The 24,299-nt window shown below is 38.7% G+C and overlaps 1 pseudogene; it reads right to left on the bottom strand.

Annotated features, from left to right (window-relative positions):
- Positions 1-8,753: 8,753 nt before the first annotated feature.
- Positions 8,754-23,664, bottom strand: LOC111815298 (annotated as a pseudogene).
- Positions 23,665-24,299: the final 635 nt, after the last annotated feature.

Genomic DNA, 24,299 nt, shown 5'->3' with positions numbered 1-24,299 from the left:
CACAGTAGAAAACAAAATAAAGGTGGAACAGGAAGCTGAGAAAGAAAAAAGTAAAATAAAAAAGAACAAAGTAGATCCTTACACTGGAAAAAGTGCATCGGACTCGGCTCTGTGATCTACGCTTGAGAAAGGCAGAACTAAAGGTGCAGTCCTACGGCGAGCATCCGTGTCGTGCTGGGTCGGAGAGCTGAACCCCACAGCGTCCCTGCGGTCCTTCCGGTCCCCTGTGGGCGGCTTGCCTTCCCGCGCACGTGCTGGACAAGGCTCGTGGCCACTTGTGTCTGCTTGTAAGGTTACATTTGGTCACTCAAATTGAAGGATCCCTCATGATTGCAAAAGAGCTGTAGACAATGTCGGGTGACGCGACGCCCACGCCCTTGACTTCGGAGCTGAGCCCGCTGGCTCCGCTGCCAGGTGACAGAGGTGCGCAGGCCCGGCAGCGCCCCACACAGCTGGCCGTCGTGCCACTTTGCCGAGAGCGGGATGCAGTTCCAGAACATGAGCAGCAGCATCCTCTGGCTTGGTCCCTCTGACCCGTTGCTCCTCTGCTCTGATGGACAGGAGAGGACACGGTGGCCCTCCGTGCTTGTCAGGGCTCACCATGGTGGATGCTTAGGCAGGCTTTTGAAGGAGTTGGTTGGAGAAACAGCGGTAATGCATTTTCCATAACCTGCTGAAATGTCCTCTATGACCCATATAAAATGAACCTTATATGGCTTTACTATGGTGGGGTTGTGCAAACTGCCCATATCAACGTCCAGGTTCTATCAGGTAATATTTGATAAGCTGATCTACAAATTCAAAGAACTAACTCCCTATCCAAACCATAGGGACTTTTCATCCTCAGATACTGATAAGCTTATCTGTGGAGGGGCATCTCTTTCAATTTCATTTTGACATTATGCACTTAGACAATTCTTTTGTCTGTAGTACGGAAGCTTCATTATGCTTTAATTCCTTAAAGCAATGGATATGGGTGAACTATGTAACATTCAATCCCTCTGCCCTCCCATGAGGTTGGTGGCAGTGCTGAAAGGTTCAGCTTGCTAATCCTGCTTTGGTCTTTCCTGTCACTTCCCCATCTTGAAGCTACCCTGGGCTTCCAACCTCAAGTCAGTTCATTTGCTTAGAAATGACACTATTCTCTTAGGAGGTTCCAAGCGTTTGTAGAGTTGTGAAACATGAAACCACAAAGACTAAATATGTAATTCACAGGATTACAAAAGGTAAACAAGAAAGAAAGGGAGAATATCTGCTAATGCCCCTTTTATTTGTTGAGAAGTATAATGATAATAATATTGTATAATTCTATTTTCTTGATGGTTGCATAACTCCTTCAAAAAGACCATAAACATGATAGTGCATACTTCAGAAATATATGGTCTGTACTGGGCATGAATTGTACATAAATCATAATTTTAGGAAATTATAAGTGTGAATGTACAGGTGTATCTTTTTATTCTTGAAAGTGGAGAATCTAAAATTAGTCTAGAAAGCTGAATAACTGACAAACAGAGACCGTTAGTGTGATTTAGTAAGCTAGCTGTTTAGTAGGTACCGATGATTATTTTCTTCACAAAACAGAAAAGAAAAGCAGTGAGCACACAGCTGCATACCAATTGAAACAGCTCTGGAAAAGCTTCAGAGTACAAAAAGAGGACAGCAGAATCCTTATGAAGCACAAAAACCAAGGATTGCTGTAGAAAACAGGAAGGCAGCATTTGCCCTTGTGGCTGCTTTCCACCGTCCCACATTCCTCAGCATCCGGGAGAAGAATCCTGAATGACAGAAGAGCAGGAGGACCCTGTAACACTTTCAGTGCAGCAGCTGAAATGGCGCGCACCGCTGTAGCTCCTGAGCATGCTCACGGCCATCCCCCATGCTGAGGCCATCTGCTGGAGTGGACAGGGGTCAGTCCTCAGATGGAGCACAGGCCCTTTGCAGGAGAAGCACAGCTGAGGTAGCTCGTGCTGCCACTGAAGGCTGTCTTACCCCAAGGATCTGCAGTTTTGCTTTGCCCTGACCCTGAGCATCAGACCATAGAATACCTCACCGTCAGGAGACAGAAGATGCTAGTGGAATGCACACTACACGTTGCTGCCTCGTTGTGGCAGTGCCACCAGCCCCAGGTCACTGAAGCTGTTGCTCCTGACCCAGGAGGCCAGGTCACAGTGGGCCCCCTCACTTGTCGGCCCATGCAACTGATGCATCTTGAATCTTAAGAGGCAATACAACCATAAGTAGGTTCACATATTAATCATATTTTTTAAATATGTGATGGAATAAAGAGCAATCAATTTTTAATTATAAAAATTATTGAATATAGTGTGTTGTAAAGAATGGGTTGATGATCTATAACGTAAAAATAATGAAAAATGTGAAAAACAACACGTAAGGGGAAATTAATACACATGCCTTGCCCAGAGGACAGGAACTCAGGTTAGTGTGTGATCTTCACATACTCAGACCTCAGCCGTAAACCATCACAAGTGAGCTCTACTGCCAGCTTCTGGTGACACCGATGTTCTGTGTACTCCTGATCTCATGACACCAAACACAGTGGTGACTGGAGCATCTGTTCCCCACACACTGGTGCCACTGCGGCTCCAACCACACCCTGGATCTCGCAAGTCCTGCAGCTGTGCGTGCCACAGCTGCACAGCACACTGGTGCTGGAAAGGTGCCCTTGTCCACAGCCTTCCCCATCATCATTGAAAGCCACGCAGCCTGTGGCCACTGCTGCTGCTGCTCCGTACCTAGAGCCTCAGCTGCCAAGGACCTGTGCAGTATATGCTGGGTTCCAAAGCATGCCAAATAGTGAAACGGGACACTTAAATGCAAAACTCAATATAAAATTCATTAAAGACTTCAGCAAAGCCTTGAAACTATAAAATTCAAAACAGCAATAAGATCCCCAATGGTGGTCCCGGTAATGACATTGCTATGGCAAGCAGAAACTCTGAATTCACACCCAGGTTTGGGAGGCAGATGTATTTCTATCAATAGGTACTGCGTTAGAGCATTCCGAGAATAGCAGGCTTTGACCTCTGGTGATCTAGGGCTTATATGGGGTAAGCAAACGGGAAGAACAGAAGAAGAATGGCTCCTCAAGTGGGGGCCGGTTTATACAGTGTTATCCTAGGCACTACTTATGCAGCACAGTGACCAGCCTTTCTAAGAATTAGAAGCAACTGGAGCTGAAACAGGAACTATTATTACGTGGACAACTGAGAAACTGAAGTTTACTGGGAGGACAGTACTTTATGTTACCATTTTTTTTAATGTTACACAGAAAGTAGGGGCAACAAAAATAAAAATAAATAAGTAGAACTCTACCAATGTACAACAAGGGAAGCAGTTTTCAAAATGAAAAAAAAAATCTATAGGATGAAAAAGATGCCCCAAACTTGTGTTTGACAATGAGTTAATATCCAAAATATGTAATGAACTTCTGCAACTGAGGAGCAAGAACACAAAGAACATAATTCAGTTAACAAGGACAAAGTGTCTCAAGAGACGTTCTTGCAAAAAAGTTATACAAATAAACAGCAGATAATATACAAAGGTGTCCATCAACCATCATTAAGAAAAGACAAGGCAAAGTCACATCAAATATTTCCTCAGATTTTAGAAAATGGCTCTTATAAAAAGTCTAAGAGGCAAATGTTATGAACAGTGCAAAAGAAGAAAGAATTTTACATTGCTTTAGGGAATGTAAAGTTGGTTATAGCTACTATAAAAATATTATGAGGTCTCCTAAGGAAAAATAAAAATATAACTACTATATGATCCTATAATCCCAGTTCTGTGTATATTACCCAAGGCAATGAAATAAGTGCCTCAAAATATCTTCTTTCCCATATTTGTAATCCCATTGTTCACAAGAGCCACGATAGATACATACATACATACATGCATACATACATATATAGTAGATAGATAGATAGTAGATATATATATACATACATAGATACATACATAGATACATAGATAGATAGTAGATAGATAGACAGACAGATGGATAGATGAGCAGACAGACAGACAGATGGCATTAAAAAGATGAAAATTCTGCTGTTTAGAACATCACTAAGAGCTGGCCTGATAGCTCAGTGGACTAAAGTGCCTGGTTCAGCAGAGCACAATGGATGGGGCTCAATCCCCTGCATGCCAGGGGTGCATGTGAGGCAGTGATTGAGACTGGGCGTGGTAATGTGCACCTGTAATCCCAGCACTTGGGAGGCTGAATACATGAGTCTGATCTACATAATGAGACCCTGTACAACCTATAGACCTTGTACTAAATACATTTTTTAAAGTACTACAACAACATCACTGAAAATTCAGATTCATACTCTACCCCAGAAGAAAAATCCAGATTGAGAAAGACAAATTTTGTACAATATCATTTATTTAAAAAAAATGCTGAACTTCAAGAAAACAGGAGAATAGAACTGCAGTTTCCAAGTTCTAGGTAAAACTGCAAATGGATAGATATTGGTGACCTTTTTAGTCATAAGATGAATAAAATCTAGAACTAATATGCTGCATGGTGACTACAGTTAATGACAAGGCATCTATATTGAAAATATTTGAAAGAGTAGATTTTAACTGCTGTCATCATTACCAAAAAACCAAACAAAAGCAAGGTAATACCTGCGGTATTGTATATGTTAGTTTGCTTGTGAGAATTACTTCACAGTAACAAGCTATATTTCAATCAGAAAAATATATCATGTACCTTAAAAGCATTCAGTTTTTTTATTTGACTTGGAGAAAAGCAATAAATATTACAGAAATAAAAAGTAAAACAACTTAAGGAAACTGAACATGAGCAGATCCATATATTAATTTTGTTTTTAAATTATTGTAGAGTGCAATATGTTTTAATTTTAAAGATCTATTGAATGTAGGCTGTTATCAAAAATACATTAAAGACAGATACATGAAAGTAGTACAACTTCTAGAAAACTGGAAGGGGAAGTAATACATATAGCTTCCAAATTAAAAGACTGGAAAATATACTATTCAAAGACAAAAATTAGGCATCCATGTTCATGCATAAGAAGATGCATGTTGTTAAAATGTGATTTTGGTGTTGCTTGCAGTAATTCAAAGAGCGATGTGTTTCCTACCAATACTCCTATGGCCTGTTTCTAAAATAAAAATAGAAAAGCTGATCTGCAAGTTAATGTGGTATTGGCATTGAAAATTGACACAAATAGGAAAAATTGTTTCCTGGAAAAAGAAAAAGCAGAGAGACACGTGTTTTTCAATTTAAATTTTTCTTAAACCACATGAGTAAAACAATATACTCATATATAGATATAAAAACCAATGAAAATAAACCTGTATATTTCAGTATATATTGAACTGAATATGTATTGAATATATTCAAGAAAATTTTGACATGTGAGTCAAGATTACTGAATAGAGGAAAGGCATTTTTTGAATAAATAGTGTTAGGGAAACTGAACACATACATGCAAAAGAATGGCTTTGGACTTTCTAAGCTATACACTAAAGCTGGCTCAAATTATGTAAAATACATCGAATCTTTAGAACAACAACTAAAAGAACACAATGCATATACTTTAAAACATTATGTTAGCCAATAATTTTCATGTATATGGAATCAAAATCACAGACAAGTATAGTAAAATAAATTAGACTTCATTAAAAATAAGCAATCTTATACATGAAAAGACACTGTCAAAATACAGAAAAGGAAATAGAAACAAATTTAAAAATTGTTTATATTAAAAAGATTTTATAAAGAATATATAAAAATGTCTACACCTCAATAATGAAAAGCAACTAAAAATGGACAAAATACTGGACTAGACACTCCTCAAAAATGATATATAAGGGGACCAGAGGGATAGCTCAGTGGACTAAAGCACAAGGTTAGGCAAGCTTAGGCAAGCACAGGACTTCAGCTGGATCCCTGGAAACACATGCTGCACTATCCCTGCCCCTAGAGCAGGCTGAGCTGGCCACAGAGTCTGGGCATAGTGGTGCACACCTGTAATCCCAGTGCTGGGGAGGTTGAAAGCAGGAGGATCACTATGAGTCTGAGCTGCATAGTGAGACCCTGTAACAACCAAATACATTTTAAAAATCTATGAATGGCCAATAAGAACAAGAGAAGACGTTTGACATCATTAGTGACCAACAAATGCATGGCAGAATCATTGGGAGGTAACACTTTATACCCACTAAATGGCAAAGGGTAGAGAACTAGTAAGGATATAGAATAATTGCAATACTTAACACAGGTGTCAGCAATGAAAAATGTTACAGATGCTGTGGAAAATAGTTCTTTTTCCTTCCATGACAGTTTTTTAGATTACTATATAGCCCAGAAATGTCACTCCTCTTCAATAGTTATACCCAAAATAACTAAAAGTAAGGGTTTGGAAGTATACTTCATACCAATCTGCATAGTACAGTAGCATTATTCCCAATAAAGAAAGGTGAGAACAACTCAGGTGTCCATCTATAAATAGATAAAATGTAGAGTCCACAGAATGCAATAATATTCCTCAGCCATTGAAATGAATGACATTTGGAACATGGTAGAGTAAGATTGAATGTTGAAAACAGGCTAAGTGAATGAATGAGCCACATAAAGGTAAATATTACATCAAGACCACTTTTGTGAGGTGTCTACCATTTAAAAATGTAGATCCCTTGTCACTGTCAGCCATGTGCGTGAGTCATGGCCATTGACCAATGTGCTCTCTGTGAAAGCCTGAGAGAATGTTTTCTCTCCATGTGACTCTCCTTAGGCAGACTCTACATCAGGGATAACTTTCCTCTTTGGCCCCATAATCTCCTTGATCAGTAAATTTGGAACACAACTGAGTTACATAATGTTACAGTACAGGTTCTCTTATGTCCTCAGTCCTCACTGACCTTGAATGGCTAGGGCCAAGATGTTGGTTGTCCTTGCAGCCAGTCTTTTTCTCTAATTTTTGATCTGCAAACTTAAGTTGTTAACCCTCCAGAAGAGAAGCTTAGTGATATTATTACACAATAATATAGGCAATTGAGCTAAACCTCACTATCTGTCTGAATATCAAACATCTTAAACATAACATGGAACAGGTATTTTCCATCAAGCATTGATATGATAAACTTTAAATCCCTACAGAATGTGAAAAAAATAAAAAAATATTTAAAAATAGAAATAAATAATTACATATTTTTACATAGAAATTTAGAAATCTAACCATATACAGTGTTGTAGCAGGACAGTCCTATGCCATTTTTTTCTGGTCTCTTGTTTTCATTTACTACCCTTTTCAATTTTTTTATTCATTTTATTTTATTTTTAATATTTTTATTGAGAAACAAATAGCAATGAGACAGTTTCAAAACCAATGACTAGGCCAGTTGCACATTGTTGTCTCAGTGGTTATTCATTGTACAAGACACAGACATAACATCCTGCCCACAAACACCACTAGAACAAATTTCTTAGTCATTGAATTAAGAGAATGTAGCTGTGTGTCTATCCTATTTTGAATATACAGTATTACCCTTTTTTAAAAACAAACATTTACTTCAGAGATAGTATAGTAGTAATTCATGTGACATAAAAGCACTTACAATATTTAAATGGCAATGGAATACCCATCTCTGACAAAACTAAACAAAAAAGGGGATATAAATGAACATGTTGTACTGAAATATATATCTATATCTATATCTATCTGTATATACTATATATAGTATATATCTGTATATACAAAATAGGATAGATATGCAGCTATTTTCTCTTAATTCAATGAGAAGAAAGATTTGTACTAATTTGTTCGGACAGGATATAACTGTCTGCATCTTGTGCCATGGAGAACTACTCCAAAGACAACAATATGTAATGGATTAATTACTGGAACTGTCCCACTAACCTGTTTTGAAATGGTCTCGTTGCTATTTTTTCTCAATAAAATTAAAAACAAATGTAGCCAAACAAAGTCAATTATAGGTCATCAGAGTATAGAAAAAAGAGAAAATTGAATTATTGTGTAAGGGGAAATTCTTTGACAGCGTGGGCTGAAAAAGTTTTAGGTAGAGAAAATGCTGATAACTACATGTTGCTGAACCATACACTTCCAAATAGTTAAAAGATGGTTAATGTTACTTCACCCACATTTTTTCACAAAACTGTAACTTAAAAAAAAATTGCAAAGTAAACTGAAATAAGACGGTTGACATACATGAAAGATAACCACTATTATAAAACAAAGAAACAATTTCCACACAATGATCAGAAATAAATGAAAATGTAAAAGTTTAAAAACTATGGATGAAACTAATTTAAAGACATAAAGTCGATTTGTATATAAATAAATATATGAATAGTAGCCCAGTCTCATTAACAGGCGAGGCAATGGAAATGAAAGCAAGATCAAATTGAGGGAAAATCTGAGAAAACAAGATTGGTCAAATAATTAAAAATTAACTCTCATTTCAATAAACCTTAATTTTTCCTCATCCTTTTTAGTTTTTGTTTTTCAATTGTATTCATTCATTTATTTTCAGAATACAAATAAAAGTTTATTGTACAAAATTAAGGCCTTCATATTACACAGTTCAGTGAGGCTAAAGCAAGAATAGATGATTTAAGATGTTCACAAAAATTTCGCTTTTGCTTCACCTCTATCTCAACCATTAAAATGGCCTGAGCACACGTTGTCAAAACAAAAGCAGAAATAGCACCACGTCCCTTGAAGATGCGTATCCTGAGGTTATTTCTTGGCGCAGGTGATCTGCATTGCATGGGCTGGCGTAATCTTAATCCCTCGTAATGCGTCCCTGGCAGCTCCAGCCTGCCCATTAGTTTCAAACTCTGCAAAAGTAATGTCATGTCTTCCAGGTACAAGACATACTTCCTTAAAACCAGGGGATTGATTAAACAGCAAGGACAACATCATCATCTCACTGGTCTCTTCCGGTAAATTCTTAAGGAATAAAATATAATTTGGAGGGTAAACAGGGACCTGAGGATTTGGTGCTGCATTTCCTGGGGTATTAGCTGTTGGTGTTCCCTGGCCAGACTTTTTGTTTGCAGTCATTGCAGTCTGCTCCACAGTTTTGGCTTTTTTCTTTTCTGGTTTATTTTCATTGGTTTACCTTAAAATGAGAATCCTTGCAACTGTCTTCAAGTATTTGTGGATGAGCTCAGTTCTTTAAATAACATCTTCATAATCCTCAAAGTCACAATATCTATCACATGTCCAAATGGAGAAAACAGCGCGTAAAGGGATCGCTTTAATTCTTCTTTTTCAATTTTGTCATTCCTATTGTTGATATAAATTGTATGATTTGGTCTGATATCCGTGTTTGAGTCACAGAAACCATATGCAGCCACGAAATATAAGATGATTTGCTTCAAATAACCCTTGTGTCTGGTCTGCCCTGAGCTCTGCGGCACCCTGAACTCCAACCATGATATACACAGCGCTCCAAACCGGCCCCGGCTCACACCGCCTTCCTTACGAACAGCGGGACAGAAATGGAATAGGCACCGGAAGTCTCAATTTATTTTAAAGAAAGCATAATAATAATTGATAAGACATTAAAAATGGTACACATTTTTAATTTTTTTATTTTTTAAAGACAGTACAAGTTAGTATTAAAACAGAAAAATTTACTAGTGATGCAAAATTTCACTTAACGTAATATGAATTCCTCAGTATTTGTTGTAATACAGTGTTGTCTTCCACCCAGTTATTTATATTACCAGATATATATACCTACAAATATATATATATATATATATATATATATATATACAAAACAAATTAAAGCATTAACTACTTCTCTCTATAGACCAGCAGAAATCCACGGTACAGTTGTCCAAAGCATCCTGCTTGCATCCATACGTAAATCACTTTCCCGCACTCCTCCTCCTGTCCTTCTCCTCAACTCAGTAAATCCTTCCTTTTGAATCAGTTCATCCCTTTTCCCCAGTATCTACTGTGCCCTTCAGATTCCATTTTCCTCTTTCAGGCTCTCATACAAAGGAGACAATATGACCCTTGCATGGGTAGGTCTGATTTGTTTCCCTTAGGAGTACATTTAGAAGAACAAGATGAAAAGTATTCCACTGTGGTTTTTGTATTTCACATTGCGTCTTCTTTGTAGTTGCTCAGATTACAGATACTAGCATAGCGAGTTAGTCAAAGTAAAAAAATTTAAACATTGATTGTTACTCTCAAAAAAAAGGATGGAAATTAGTAGTGCAACCATCTCAGCTATTTTGTACATATACTTGCGTGTTTTCCCTCTTTCCTCTATTTTTTCTTCTTTCTCTCATTTAAATATGGTAATCTGAGCAACAGATTTGGCATTAAAATATTAATATAACAGCTATTTAATTTTCCATTCTTTTCTTGAAATTCTGTACCATATGTATTGTTGTATGTTGCCCTGTTTCTATCTTTGTTTTTGCTTTTCTCAGTATTTTGACCCTGTAACAAACAATATATTGGAGCGTTGGGCACAGTTTAGTGGCTTCTGAGCTCCCATGCTAAGCATAAAGTCCCAAGTTTGATCCCTGGAAATGAAAAAAAATCTTTCAAGACACAATATATTGGAGCTGGCGAGATGGCTCAGTGGTCTAAGGCACCTACTTGGAACAAGCTTAGCGAAGCACAGGGACCGCGGTTCAATCCCCCAGCACCACATGCCAGCCAGCCCGCCCCCTGGTGGGCTGAGCTGGCCACACACACACACACACACACACACACTAAATAAATAAATAAATGTTTTTTAAAAAAGAAACAATATATTTATGCAAAGAATGTGTCATGTGCTTTGAAGTACCATGTATTATGGTAATTTAACAGTTGCTCAAAAAATAAATGGTACAGAGGCCAGGAGTTCAAACCTCAGGGGCCTGTAATCCCAGCGCTTGGGAGACTGTAAACAGGAGGATCACTAGGAGTCCGATCTAGTAGTGAGACCCTGAACACCCTGTAGACTCTTCCATAAAATACAAAAAAAGAAATAAGAAAATATTGAAATGTTATTGTTTGTATATATAGTATAAGACTGAAAATATACAAGAATGAGCTAGATATTATGTCATGGAAATTTACTGTGAAGTAGCATATTACTTTTGGAACTGGGGATTGAACCTAGGCCCTTGTGCTTGCTAGGCAAGCACTTATTCCACTGAGCCATCTCCCTGGCCCCATGAAGTAGTATTAATTAAATAATTTTCAAAAATAAATACCAGCTCTTATCTTTAAATTTGATTATGTAGAAAGGATGTAGACTTAAATACATAAGAAAAATTCATAGTTACTTTGAAAAGTGTCAACTAAGGTGATTGCAATTATATTATCCATAAACAAAATTGGTACATTATTGATTTTAATATACCTTCATTACATCAACAATACCACTTGATTAGCAGTTATACATTCAATGCTTATCATCACTCAATTCTTAAGTTATTACTTTAAAAAGAATACAATTTATTATCTAACTCTCTCAAATTTTTTCATCAGCAAAATATAGTGATGAATACTTCTAAATTTGATGTAAAATATTCAAACATTTTAATTTGTTAAACTTAAAAATACATTTTGAAATACAATTTGGATTATGCTGTGGTTAGAAGGTTAGGAATATAACAATAATTATTGATTGAATTACAGCATGAACCTATGATAAACTACTGTATGATTTTTAAATTTACATTTTCAGTGGTGCTTAATTATAGGAAAGATGCTCAATGTATGATTTAAAATAATAATGCAATGTGTTATAAATGTATAGAATTATGAATGTAGGGGGCTGGGAAGATGGCTCAGTGGAATAAGCACTTCCCTGGCAAGTGCGAGGGCCTGAGTTCAATTCCCGGTTCCACCAAAAAAAATAAATAAATAAAAATAAAAATTAAAAAAATTTAAAAAAGAATTATGAATGTATAGAAACAGTATAGTTTTAACCTAAAATGTGAATCTTAGAAATCAGAAGAAATTGATAACGTAGGCTAAAAAAGAAAGAATTTTGTTTAGATTTTCTTTCTCACATTTACTGACAATTTCTAAAGTGGCCATTTATTCCTTTTTCAATAAAAACTGTATGTGCATATCCACACGTGTAAAATGCAGCATTTTCATTTGATATGAAGGATATAATAGCTATTCTTAATCTTAATATCCAGAAGTTTGTTCCTCCCAAACCATTTGAAAACTAAAATATGTTTCACACATCCCATTATCCAGATAAGGAGATAGAAAGCAAGCTAAGTAAACATGTTCCTTACTGCTTTTTGGTGAGGGACAAGCAATGTCCTGGAGTGTGCTGTGCAGTGCAGTAGTGTTAGGAGTCATGTGGACTCCCACGGCAATGGAACGAATTCCAATGAATTGCCTTTCTTTTCAAGGAATTCTGCTAATTTCTTGGGAATACCGACTTCCCTGGTTAAAACCATTCTTTCACTCTGCAAAGCTGCTACTCAATATCTGAATAACCTTATTGGTGGAAGGCAGGAGTAATTTTATTTTTTGCAATCTGATTCAGAAGGAAGAAAATTTACTTTCTGATAGACTTTTATCTTTTCATTCATGGACAGAGGTTCACCAAGCTCCTAGAAGTTGAAAATAAATGCTCTGGCAGCTGTCATCCAGTTGTCTCGCCAAGTGCTCTCCCTGCCTAAATGGATTAGCCTCCATTCTGAGTAAGGACACTTTATTCGTCCACGTTCCTTACCCAGGAGCGTCTTCATCTTCTCTGTTCAAGGTGAATTTCTTACACTGGAAAACGTCCCTGATGTTCGCCTGCCACTCTGGCTAATTGAAGATGCCACATCACTTACTCCAACCTCCAGCTATCATTCTTTATCATGGTGCAGTCGAAGCTGATTTACAATTGTCAAGTCTCCAGTGGTGAATGGCAATATTCATGTGTTCTTACAATTAATTGAAAATTGATACAGTCTTCCGTTTTTGGTCTGCTTTGAATGAACCCTTGAATATGATGACAAACCCTGAAAAGCAAGTTGTGAACAAAATGTGATTCCTCAAGAAAATAATGTGCCATTATTCCTGGAAATGTCTACCTCCAAAGATTTTTCTTTCATCCTTCAAATTATGAGTATCTCTACTGGGTAAAATTGGCCCTGAATATTAATGAAAATAAAATTATCAGTACAACTTCACTTGCCAAGCCTGCCACTGACAAGCAAGGGAATCACTGTGACCCCTTAAGTTTAGTAATCTTTTCCACTCTGATTAATCTGCCTGGATAAGCATTGGCTAGTTCACCCTCACCAGCTCCCATGATATATACCAATAACCAAAGTGAAAGTGGATTTATTTTTCCATCATTTCTGTTCCAGTGTGTATTTTTCAGCTTCTATGTTTCCAGTGACATGCTTCAAAGAAAATATTGAAAATTACTTTTTGGATGAGAGTATTTCTGAACAGGTTTAGAAAAAAGGAATCTCATATTTGGAACTTAAAAGAAATATGAGTGATGTGAGTTATAGACCTTAGTTTATATTCAAGGCTGAAATCCGGTTGAATGCTCATATCCTGAGATTTTGCAGAGATGTAACTGTTGCGTTTTCATAGAGATCCTCAATTAGGAGGATGCCCTAGGAAGAGGCCAGCATGAGTTCTCAGCATGCCTGGGGGGAAATGTACCAGGTTGTGGGGTTTTTTAATCTCTGTGTGTGATTTATCAATGTAGTGTAAGCAAATGCTTTATTAATTCAGAAGGTGTCATGACTTTAATTTATTTTATATCTTTTCCTGCTCAGGCCAAACACTTTACTAATCATCACATGTGCTTCAATGATTGACGCATGCATTAAAATACTTGACAGCTGCCTATTAATCTACACATTGCAGCCCACTCTACATTTTCTTGATGGAATTCCACATTTTATAGACCCCTTTTGAATTTTGATGTTTAAACTCAATATTGTTAGCAGAGAACAGGGCTTCATGAGGAATGTATTGCCCATTAAAAATAACATGCTAAGGTGACTGGGATGAGATTTGATTTAACAGTTGACTTTATAATTGTATACACTCCACTAATCACAGTTTTCTCTGCTAAAAGAGACATGGTCTCCTGCATACTTATGTTGTAAAAGTAGTTCCTTTCCTTCTGTTTTTAGATCCCAAACGTATGCAAGATCTTCTTAAGGCCCAAATGAGTATTGATAGCAGTTTTGGAACATATTTTTTTTATTAAAAATACTATGTTTCTGTCTTTACAAGCTAAGCCAAATGCACAACAAAACAAAACAATCTATCAAAAATCTCTTCAAAGATTAGAAATTACAGAGAAAACAACATACTCGGAATAAAATTCTGAGAACAGATTCTAGAAGTTTCTATGTGCTAGCTATGTATCATAAACATTATTTCCAGGTTAATGGTCATCAATATACTCTCAGATAAATTCAAGAAGTACATAAAAATCAAAGATAAAAAATCATTCATATTTTTATCCTGATAAAGTATTTATTAAAAATTGAATGTTGCTCAGCCATTTTAGTATGAAACTTCACAACCTTTATCTTGTAAGTCAACCATGCAAGCACTTCTCGATGTGTTTAAATAATGATTCCATAGGTATTTCTTGAGCTTTGTTTCTGTTTTGTCTTAATCACTGTATGCGACACAGTACCCTTAAAACAATGACTGAAGGTTCATATGAGAAGGTGAAAGATATAAACAATGCTGTCAGAAATCAATTTTTTTCAAGAAATTTCATGTGGTGGAATGGGAAAACACTACTGAAGTTAATTTAGTACCAAGAAAGGTTATTGAAAGTGTCAAATGTTGACTTGAAATGTAAGTTACTTTGTTCTCTGGTTTCAATTCCATTTGCCCAAGTGCCCAGGAGAAAATGTAAAACCTCTATGCCTGTGTCCTCAGGAAATGGGCTGCAGGTGTACAGCTCAGAGTTTACTTTCAAGAGTAAAGGAGTCCAGCCTGATAGATAAGCGGACTAAAGTGCCTGCTTAGGCAGAGTGCAGTGGCCGGGGTTCAATCCCCAGGCTGTGCTGGCCCCGCCCTTGGGGTGCACTGTGATGGCAACCAAGACTGGGTGTGGTGGTGAGCGCCTGTAATCCCAGTACTTGGGAGGCTGAAAACAGGAGGATCACTATGAGTCCAATCTACATACTCTTGCATCATTTGCAGTTTATATATCATATAGGTTTAAGAGTAGTTTTGATTATAAAGACTTGATTGTCTTTCCTATAAGGGCAGAGAGAAGAAAGTGTATGGTACATCTGACTCACTAAATGAGGCTTCCTGGAGGAAGTGGACCTGCTTTGGATTTACTTAGTGAAATAAATGGAAGTATCACCCAACAGTGAATAAAGATGACATGGGGAGTGAGAGTGAAGTGGTGTAAGTGGCTCCAGTGCTGCAGTTGATGTGCTCATGGTGTGGACTTGAATTCATTTCAGTGTGTTCTGGCTCAGGCCCAGGGCCAAGCTTTCTTAAATGCTAACCTTCTTAGCCCAGAGTGTGTGGGTTGGCCGGCAGCGTCTGCAGTGCTGTCCCGGACTGCAGGCGAAACAGGAGCATGCAGCCTCAAATGCTGGGGACAGGAGCATGCAGCCCCAAATGCTGGGGCACTGGGATCGGGGTTCAGGTGAATTACAAACCGTTATTTGCCAAGAAGAGTTAACATACTGACATTTTTGATGACTGACTTCCAGAATGAAAGAATCATGATTAAGATGTAGAGACAGTGGCCTAGATCGCTCTCCTAAATTACCACAGGAATAGCAGAGGAGGCAAAAAAAAAAAAAAAAAAAAAGAATAAATAAATAGCAGATATATGACTGCATTTGCTTTAGATAGGTGTGTCAGAGATGTGGAAGCAGTGAGTGTGGGAAAGACTGATTTTTATTGATCATTCTGTTTCATTTGAATGCCAATTGCACCTTAGTTTTTATAAATGCAAATAAATAAATGTGGGGACTTTTCCTCCTAGTCCTGTCCCTGTTACTGTACCTGCTGCAGCAGTAAGTACAGAGTGGAGAGATGGAGAAATATGGAGATGTCATCTGAGACAAAAAGTTTGTTGAAACTAACAGGGATTGCCCAGCAACACAGCTGGACAAGCAGTGCTGTGTGCAGCAAGGAGCTCTGCCACAGCACCGAGCCTTTTTGTCCCAAACACAGTAATCCCAATGAAGTGGGAGGTTGGCTTGGCTGCATGAGCTGTGCCCAGTAGCTCACTTTGTGCCACTATATGACCAGCAATGCTTTCAACAGCTGCCTTGCTGTACATGTGGGAAAGAAGTTCACGCAGATGGCGCTAGTTCACAGTATGTGCGAGACCCAATCAATATTCCTTGAGCTAATATTTATCTGGATTTTCTATTTCCTGTCCACCTCTGCTGTCTCTTTTTCTTTGCTAGATTATTGGGAACAGAGAGGTATATTTTAGATACGTGGTGTTTTACTTACTGTTCTTGATTTCTATTATGTTTCTTTTTTTAGTGTATTTGGTTGTTGCAGGGCTCACTACACAGCTCAGGCTCATAGTGATCCTCCTGTTTCAGCCTCCCCAGTACTGGGGTTACAGGTATGTGACACTATGCCTGGACTCTGGCTGCCTCAGCCCACCGTGGGGGCAGGGCTGGCATGTCACTTTGTGCCAGGAATTGAACTGAGGTCCCTGCACTTGCCTAAGAGGCGCTGTAGTCAGCTGAGCTATCTCTCCGGCCCCTGTTCTTGATTTCTTATGGCTGTCACACACAATGATGCAACTCCCAGGAATGTCTGCTTGCATATGGATTCCCTCAAGAAGAGTCATACTCAGTGCGTGACCATGGCCCATAAGCTTTTAAATGCTCAAGAAGAAATGTTTGACTTTAACTCATCATTCTTTGTTAGTTGCAAAGGGGAAAAAGGCAACCATGATAGGCATGCTGGGAACATCTCCATAATGTTGAAAATTTGAAGAATGCATTTCCTACAACATACAAAGATTTTCTAATATAATCATGGAAAGTATCATTGGAAGTTCATTCTTGAGAGGAAGTTTACCAGATTTCATTGTCTTACCTTGATTTCTAAGAATAAAATTGCTTACTTGTTACTATTCATAGGGATTTGAGAACTGCTTTCTCTTTATATTTTTCTACATCACAACATTGTCTGTAGACACACATGCACCTGCCTGCAAATGCAAACACACACACGCACACACACACACACACTAATGTACAAACCATTTCTTAAATGGAACAAGAAGCCTAAGTTATGAAAATCGTAAGGATATCATCACTGTGATGTCTGACACTTCACGACATTGGTTCATAAATCCTGTATCAGTAATGAGTCAAATTGTCTATAACCTCACGGATCCATGTCTCTCAACATTCCTTAAGTGCCTTCCTAAATGTGAATAGATAGCACTGTGTACCATCCCTGGAACTACATATAGACAATGATAAACCATAAGCATGTTTTCAGTTTAAAATCTAATATACCTTATTTAGTGTGAGTCATTCTGATGACATTAACTTACTCCCACTTTTCCCAAACACAGTGGTATGCATGCGTAGGGCATAGACATGCCTCAGTCACTGTTTACCTCAGCTCAAGGGCCCAAGTGCAAAATTTTCTTGAATGCAAATCTGCTCAGTTTGGCATGCAAAGCCTTTCAATTGCCCAAGGTTTATGGTTGCAGAAGCTTGGCTAGCTTAAGCAACAAATACATGGGTTTGTTGGATATATTACTCATGCACACAATGGGAGAGATAAGAGAAAGTAGAGCAAAGGTTGGCAGCTGGGAAGATAACTCAGTGGTACAAGCACCTGCCCGTCAAGTGCAAGCTCCCGAGTTTGAGCCCTGGTACAAAAAAGAAAGAAGGAAAGAAAGAAAGAAAGAAAGAAAGAAAGAAAGAAAGAAAGAAAGAAAGAAAGAAAGAAAGAAAGAAAGAAAGAGAAAAAAAGAAAGAAAAAGAAAAAACCACAAACAAACAACAAAAAAAGAGGGAACAAAACTTGGTCTATAGGACAAGATGTAGATAGTATTCTCAATTAGTTCCACAGAATGTTTAAGCCAGTGTGTCTCCATTAGTATCTTATTACATACCAGTGCTGGAGACGAGCAGGCAGGTGTGCAACCCCAACAACTCACCTGTGTGCACTTACTTTAACCTCCGCCCCCGTATTTTGAGTCTGTTTGATCAGGCTGAGAGGATCATCACTGAACGTTTCGTCTGGCCATGAAGGTTCATCATGCCAAATCCATTGTCTGTTTCTTCATTCTACTTCAGCATATCCTTAAATTCCAAACTACAGGATCAATACATGCTGTTGTGCTCAATTCTGAGAAGTAATCTTCTAAACTTAAATTTTGGGGCACATTTACTTTTGTTCTCATAGATCACTTCAAAAATCTTGAAGAAAGATCTTAAAGTTGTTGAAAATCTTTGCTGTAAATAATTATGCTATTTTTGTTTCAACTAGAGTAAATAATCTCTACACACCGTAGGTAGCCCATGTAGCAAGTAGGAGCTAATTTTTCTTCAAAATTTTTATTACTGCATAAATTTCATTTGACATTAAGGTGTATTTTAAATTTAGCTTTAGAGCATAAATTTGACTCTATTTTATAAAAATGCTCAGTACTCAACAAAAGTTATTGGACAATGGAGTATTTTGCAGCTTCAAGTATTTAATATTTTAAGGACCATATCATGTAATTGTGTTCTAAGAATGGTATGTAAGCCTCCATATTGAGAAACTGGCACAGAGTCTAATCAACCCGAGCCCAGAGGTGAGCAGAGATTCTCCCAAAGCACTGAGTGGCAGCAAACTCGGCAGCAAAAGGCAAGTGGGTCTGTGATGAGGCCAACATAAAAGACAGGATCAAATTAGTCTAAGAACCAAGGCACAATGGGGGATACAGAGATGCAGGAAGTTTGAGAACTAGCATTCAATTTTTAACTGACTCTGGTTAGAGTAGTTCCAAGAAGTTTCAGGAGGTAGAACATACCATGATTGCACAGGGATTTTTCAGCTCCAAGGAAGCATTCAAAATTCAGAGCTGAACAAGGAGAGAATTTTTAGAATGAGAATACCCTCCCTGGTCCTTATTACCATAACACATTTCCAACCTTTGGTAAGGGATTTTGGAAAGTTCTGGTGCTTGTAACCCTGCACTTCCAGAGGGTCATGGAAACCTGTCTTGTGAAAAGAAGTTAATTGGCCTCTTCTGTCGTCTCAAGTTTCTGTAAGTCTATTATTCCAACTCTTTTGTCTTTTATAACACAGTGTCCAAAATTTTGACAAAGTCCTACATATTAGCAACAAGTTCCCTATTAAATGTACATGCTGATTCTGGACATGATTATTTTGGCAGGATGGATTTTAACTCTGTAAAGCACCCCTCCACAGCCTTGTCCATAGTAAGGCTCTAAAATCTTTACCTCCTTTTCTATCCCTTTACATGGTTACCTACTTTATAGAAGTTAGAAAGTCATACGCTGTCCTCTCTCCATTGTAAGAATATAAATAGTACTTTGACAATGGTAGGACCCCTCTGCCTGTCTCCTCTGTCTCTGTCTCTGTCTCTGCCTCTGTCTCTGCCTCTGTCTCTGCCTCTGTCTCTGTTTCTATCTCTCTGTCTGTCTGTCTGCCTCTCTCTCTCTCTCTCTCTATCATCTTCCCTCAAATTTAAGACGTAAGGATTCCAAGTGTCATGTCGTTAAATCGACTGATTGAAATTGACCCAATGGCAGAACAAAGGTAGAACCAAGTCTGGGATTCCTGATTTTCTGGAATCTAAACTATCGCCTTTAATTAATATGTTACTTTATTAAGAAACATTAATAAATGTTTTCAGAACGGCACTCCTCCTATTTGTCTTATTAGCATTCCTGTTGACTTTCTTCATGTTGCAGTAGTCCACACTGCTTCTCACTGCGTTGTGTTCAAGAGACGTGTACATGTGTTCCTGTTGAAAATTTTATTCTTGGTCTGTTTTCTTGCTCAGTATCAAAAGGAAAAGCAGAAATCCGTTGCAGGGTAAACTTTCCATAAGATATCTTTGTGTAGTAAATAATGTAATAATGATCCAAATAATAAACACGTAAAAGGGATGCAGACATCACACCAAGTGTCAGCGAACAGCACATCATTCAAGTTTAAAGTGGTTTCCGTCAGCCCACAATTGCCAGAGCTAGTTTGAAAGGCTGGGTGGATAAATTGCAGAGGCCCGGTGGAAGCTGCACAGTAGTCCAGCACTCCCACGCATATCAACAAAAAATTTCGTCTGCCACTTAAAATGATGGATGCACATCAATATATGTTTTATGAATTAATATTCTCTATCACTGCACCTCACTTTTAAATATGTCACAGATCTGCTTATGGATGTTCCAAGCTGAGGAGTTAGCTGATGTCGTCCGTCACAGCTTTGGTTGGGAGGAGAATGACAATGAAATAGCTGTGAAGTACTCAACCCCTAAAGAGCCCGTGCTGCTTCTGAGAGGCCTGAAGGGGTCAGAGCCTCCCAGCACGAGGGAAGCTGAAAACAACAGCGCCTTCGCCAGGCCTAATGGATGATCTTTTCGACTGACGAATTTATTTTCCCTTTTGCAGGTCTACTGTATTCTGCCCAGAACTTAGGAGACAGATAAGATGATTTTGTTGTTTCTGTGTTGAGACATGTAGGCGAAGGCCGTGTAACAGCTCACAGGATGCCCGAGCTGAGCGGAATGACCGCGCTGTGCCCCCTCGAAGGGCGACATCATCTCTAGGAAAGTGGGAACGCAGCCAGCGACGTGCTGTAGAAACTCCCAAAGTGAAAGCAGTAAGAGAGGTATCAGTTGTTCATAATACGCAACGCTGGGCACTGCACATGCAAAAACGAGGTATAGCTGTGCGGAGATAGGTCCAAATTGATATTAGAAATTAGAAGATTTTTAAAATGTACTTTTTCTTCATAATAACTTCTTAAAGTATTATCTAAGTACATTAACAAACATTTATTAAATTAGAATTGAGAAATGATAGTTTTCATTCAAAAATGGAAAACATGGTCCAATTGTTTAAAGAAAATCCATAATTCGTTTTTCTTGTAACCTACTCTGCCTTAGTCTCGAGGTAATGGTGTATATTATTATTTCTGAGAAGTGAGGTTCTTGATGTTTCTTTTGGTTTGGTTGCCTTTGTTCATACAATTTTTTTTAAAGTAGGAGTATGGAATTGATAATCACTGACTTTCATAACTTAGCAAATAAGTCTTAAAAGTTAATGCTCTAAGTTGCTGCTACAGATATCTATGTGGAAAACAGATTCATTAATAGTCTACACATGAATACTTCAGATTGTCCATGCCAGACCAACTAAATGCTCCAACAGATTCCCTCATAAAATTCAATGACACAAGAATTGAGACTGAAGCATTTGTCAGTATCTTATTTTTCCAGTGCTTATTAAGCCATGCTTGCCTCACTTCTGACAGGTAAAGTACAGACAGATGATTTGCATTTAGTTTCATTGCCTTACCCTTAGAATTCAGGTATTTAAAAAAAATGGGTTGATCTCTCACTCCTTTTTTAAGGTCGAACAATACAGAGAAGGAATACACAATAATGATGCTGATAGTAGTAGTGACTATAACTAACTGTCTCACAGCAAGCTGTTGGTGTCAGGGATTTTTTTTACCTTCATTATCTCATTTATTTGTCTCCTCTGTATTCACTCCAAGAAAGTGAGATGTGGGAGGTTTATTTTTGCTTAAGGATTCAGTATTCACTCTTTACAAAGCTGGTGCTTTGTTTGTTTTGTTTCATTTTGAAATTAAAATGACAAAAGTTTTCTTTTGCATCGCCTTGCAAGAACAACACTTGAGAATTTATATTGGTTATCTGCTTCAAATCTGCAGGAAGGACACAATCAGCTGGATTTGATAATGTACATAATCAGAATTTCTGTGCAAAAGAAAAGACAAACGACAAAAGAAGCACAGCAGAACCACTTTAAGGAGCCTGGCGGTGCAGGAGCTGGTTTGTTTTCAGCTCCTCCTGGGCTTTCAGAAGAGGCTAGAAAAAGGCCAACTTCCTTTTGACACCCTTCATCACACCTTTTGGTTTATTCCTCCACTGGCTTTTGAAAGAAAAACGTACTACATTAAAACTGATTCTCGTGTGACCGTGACTCGACAGCAATATGATAGAGCAGCCTGTGGCTTGCTGGAGAAGGAACTGCACTTGGTTAGATGCGCTTTTGCTCATTTCTGTAGCAGGTCATTCCCTGTACCGGATCAAGAGAGAATCCAGGAGTCACAATGTAACCCAGGGCCCTGTGCTGCTGAGCCTGGCGCTGACTCACAGAGTAGCTGAGGCTGGAAGGCCAAAGGCTTCGGTCCAGCTGTGTGGGAATGGTCTGCTAACCACCTTAGTGACGCTGTGGGGGGAAATGGGTGTGTCCAGCTCGAGCTGCTGAGCTCCGTTGCATATTCTTAGAATATGCTTAAAAAGTAAGGATTTTTCAGTAGTAATGAAACAAACTTAACAGTGAATTTTAGTGATGCATACAAGGACCATGTGATTGTAGAGTGTGGAACTTGCTTCTTATGTAAAATGACAACTCCCTAAAGACAGTCCAGGGAAGGTTCACTCTTACTGCATGGACATCTGGGCCTGGGGAGAAAGGCCTGCATCCACACATGCAGAGCACCTCCTGAGGAAGGCCCCAGGCTGACGTATGAGGCTCCATCTCATTAATCCATTTTTTAAAAAAATTCTTTCATTTATTTGTATATTTGGCACAGGGTCTTGCTACACAGCTAGGACTCACAGTGATCCTCCTGTCTCAGCCTCCCTAGTGCTGGGATTACAGGCATGTGCCACCAAGCCTGGTTTCCGTGGCCAGCAGGGTGCACCTGGGTTTGCAGGACCAGCATAGGATGTGGTATCGGGAAGCCAGCAGGGTCCCTGCACTCACCTAAGCAGGCGCTTATACCGCCGAGCTGCCTCCTCAGCCCCTCATCAATCCATTCTTCCAGTAGTCCTTGCCTACCCATTGCATCTTGTTATTGCCAGAAAATTATCCATTCTTCATCCCCACACACTAGAAGAAGGGTACTTTTTAGAGAAGACATTGTTTTATTTGGAATCCAGAGTAGAACAAGTCTGTGGCTCTCTGAACATGTACAGGGTGATGGAACGAAGTGATCCCTGTTTAACCTTGCCAGGCAGCAAGCACAGCACAAAAACCCTTTCTTCTCTGTCAAGTTTCAATTCCCAAATCACTCTCCTGTCGGCCGGAAGGGCTCACGGAGATCATCTGTTCTCCTGTCAGCTTTGCAGGAGAGCAGAAGGGGAAGGACAGAGATTTACGTAAGCCCTCATAGTCCTCCGTGCCCTGTTCACTTTGTTTTTCCATGAAGTGACTTAACATGTTCCTTAAAGGAACAGTGCTAGAAAAGAAATTCCTTTACATGAAAACAAAATAAAGCAGTATTCTAGGGAAAGGCCGCGGTACTTGTAGCTGGTATAACTAACGTGGCTGGAGGTCATGCGTAGAATGGGTGGTGCATACTAGAAGCTCACAGCCTCCTGGGTCACCTTCCTGCACCCTTGGCAGATCCGGGACACAATGGCGTCTCGTCGGATTCGCCGTCTCGCCCCGGTTGACACATGGCCATGTTTGTCATCCTGACTCTAATTCCTCTCTTCTCCTTTTCTTTTCACACTTCCGTACCCAGACTTTGGCCATCTATTGCTCCAAAGCCTATCACTAAAGTCATCAAGAATCTGCATGTGGGTAATAGCACTGGTCATTTTTCCAATTTCTTCTTCTTGGGTCGTTCTGCTGTGCCCAACAAGGTGACGGTGGATTCCCTGCTGTGCAGTGTGCTGTGCTCACTTCACTGCTGGGATGCATTTTCTTTGTTTGGTCCTCTGAACTCCACCTCCCAAGTAGTCCTCACAGCCTCTTCCTCTTACATGTGATGGCAGCATTGCAGAGGCCCAGGATTCTGTTCTTTTACCTCTCTACCTACTATGTACACCAGTAATCTACAGTGTAGCAGGCTGTTTGTATGTGGTAATCTCCAGCCTAGAATCTCCTTGTGAATTTGGGACATTTATCTAAGATTGCTACTCAAGGATCCACTAATATATCTGATAGATATTGTAAAGCTACAAGATCCAGAAAGGGAGGGTTGACTCCAACCTGCCGTAATTCTCCACTTAGCAATTGGCAAATTTCTTGGGTTTTTTTTATTTGCTAGTTTGTTATTTTTTCTTTTTGAGACAGGGTCTCACGTGCAGTTCAGGC

The sequence above is a fragment of the Octodon degus genome, unplaced genomic scaffold (assembly GCF_000260255.1).
Source record: "Octodon degus isolate 3935 unplaced genomic scaffold, OctDeg1.0 scaffold00014, whole genome shotgun sequence".
NCBI classification, from domain to species: Eukaryota; Metazoa; Chordata; class Mammalia; order Rodentia; family Octodontidae; genus Octodon; species Octodon degus.
The sequence above is the reverse complement of the archived record's forward strand: the minus strand, read 5'-3'. Positions and strand labels throughout refer to the sequence as shown.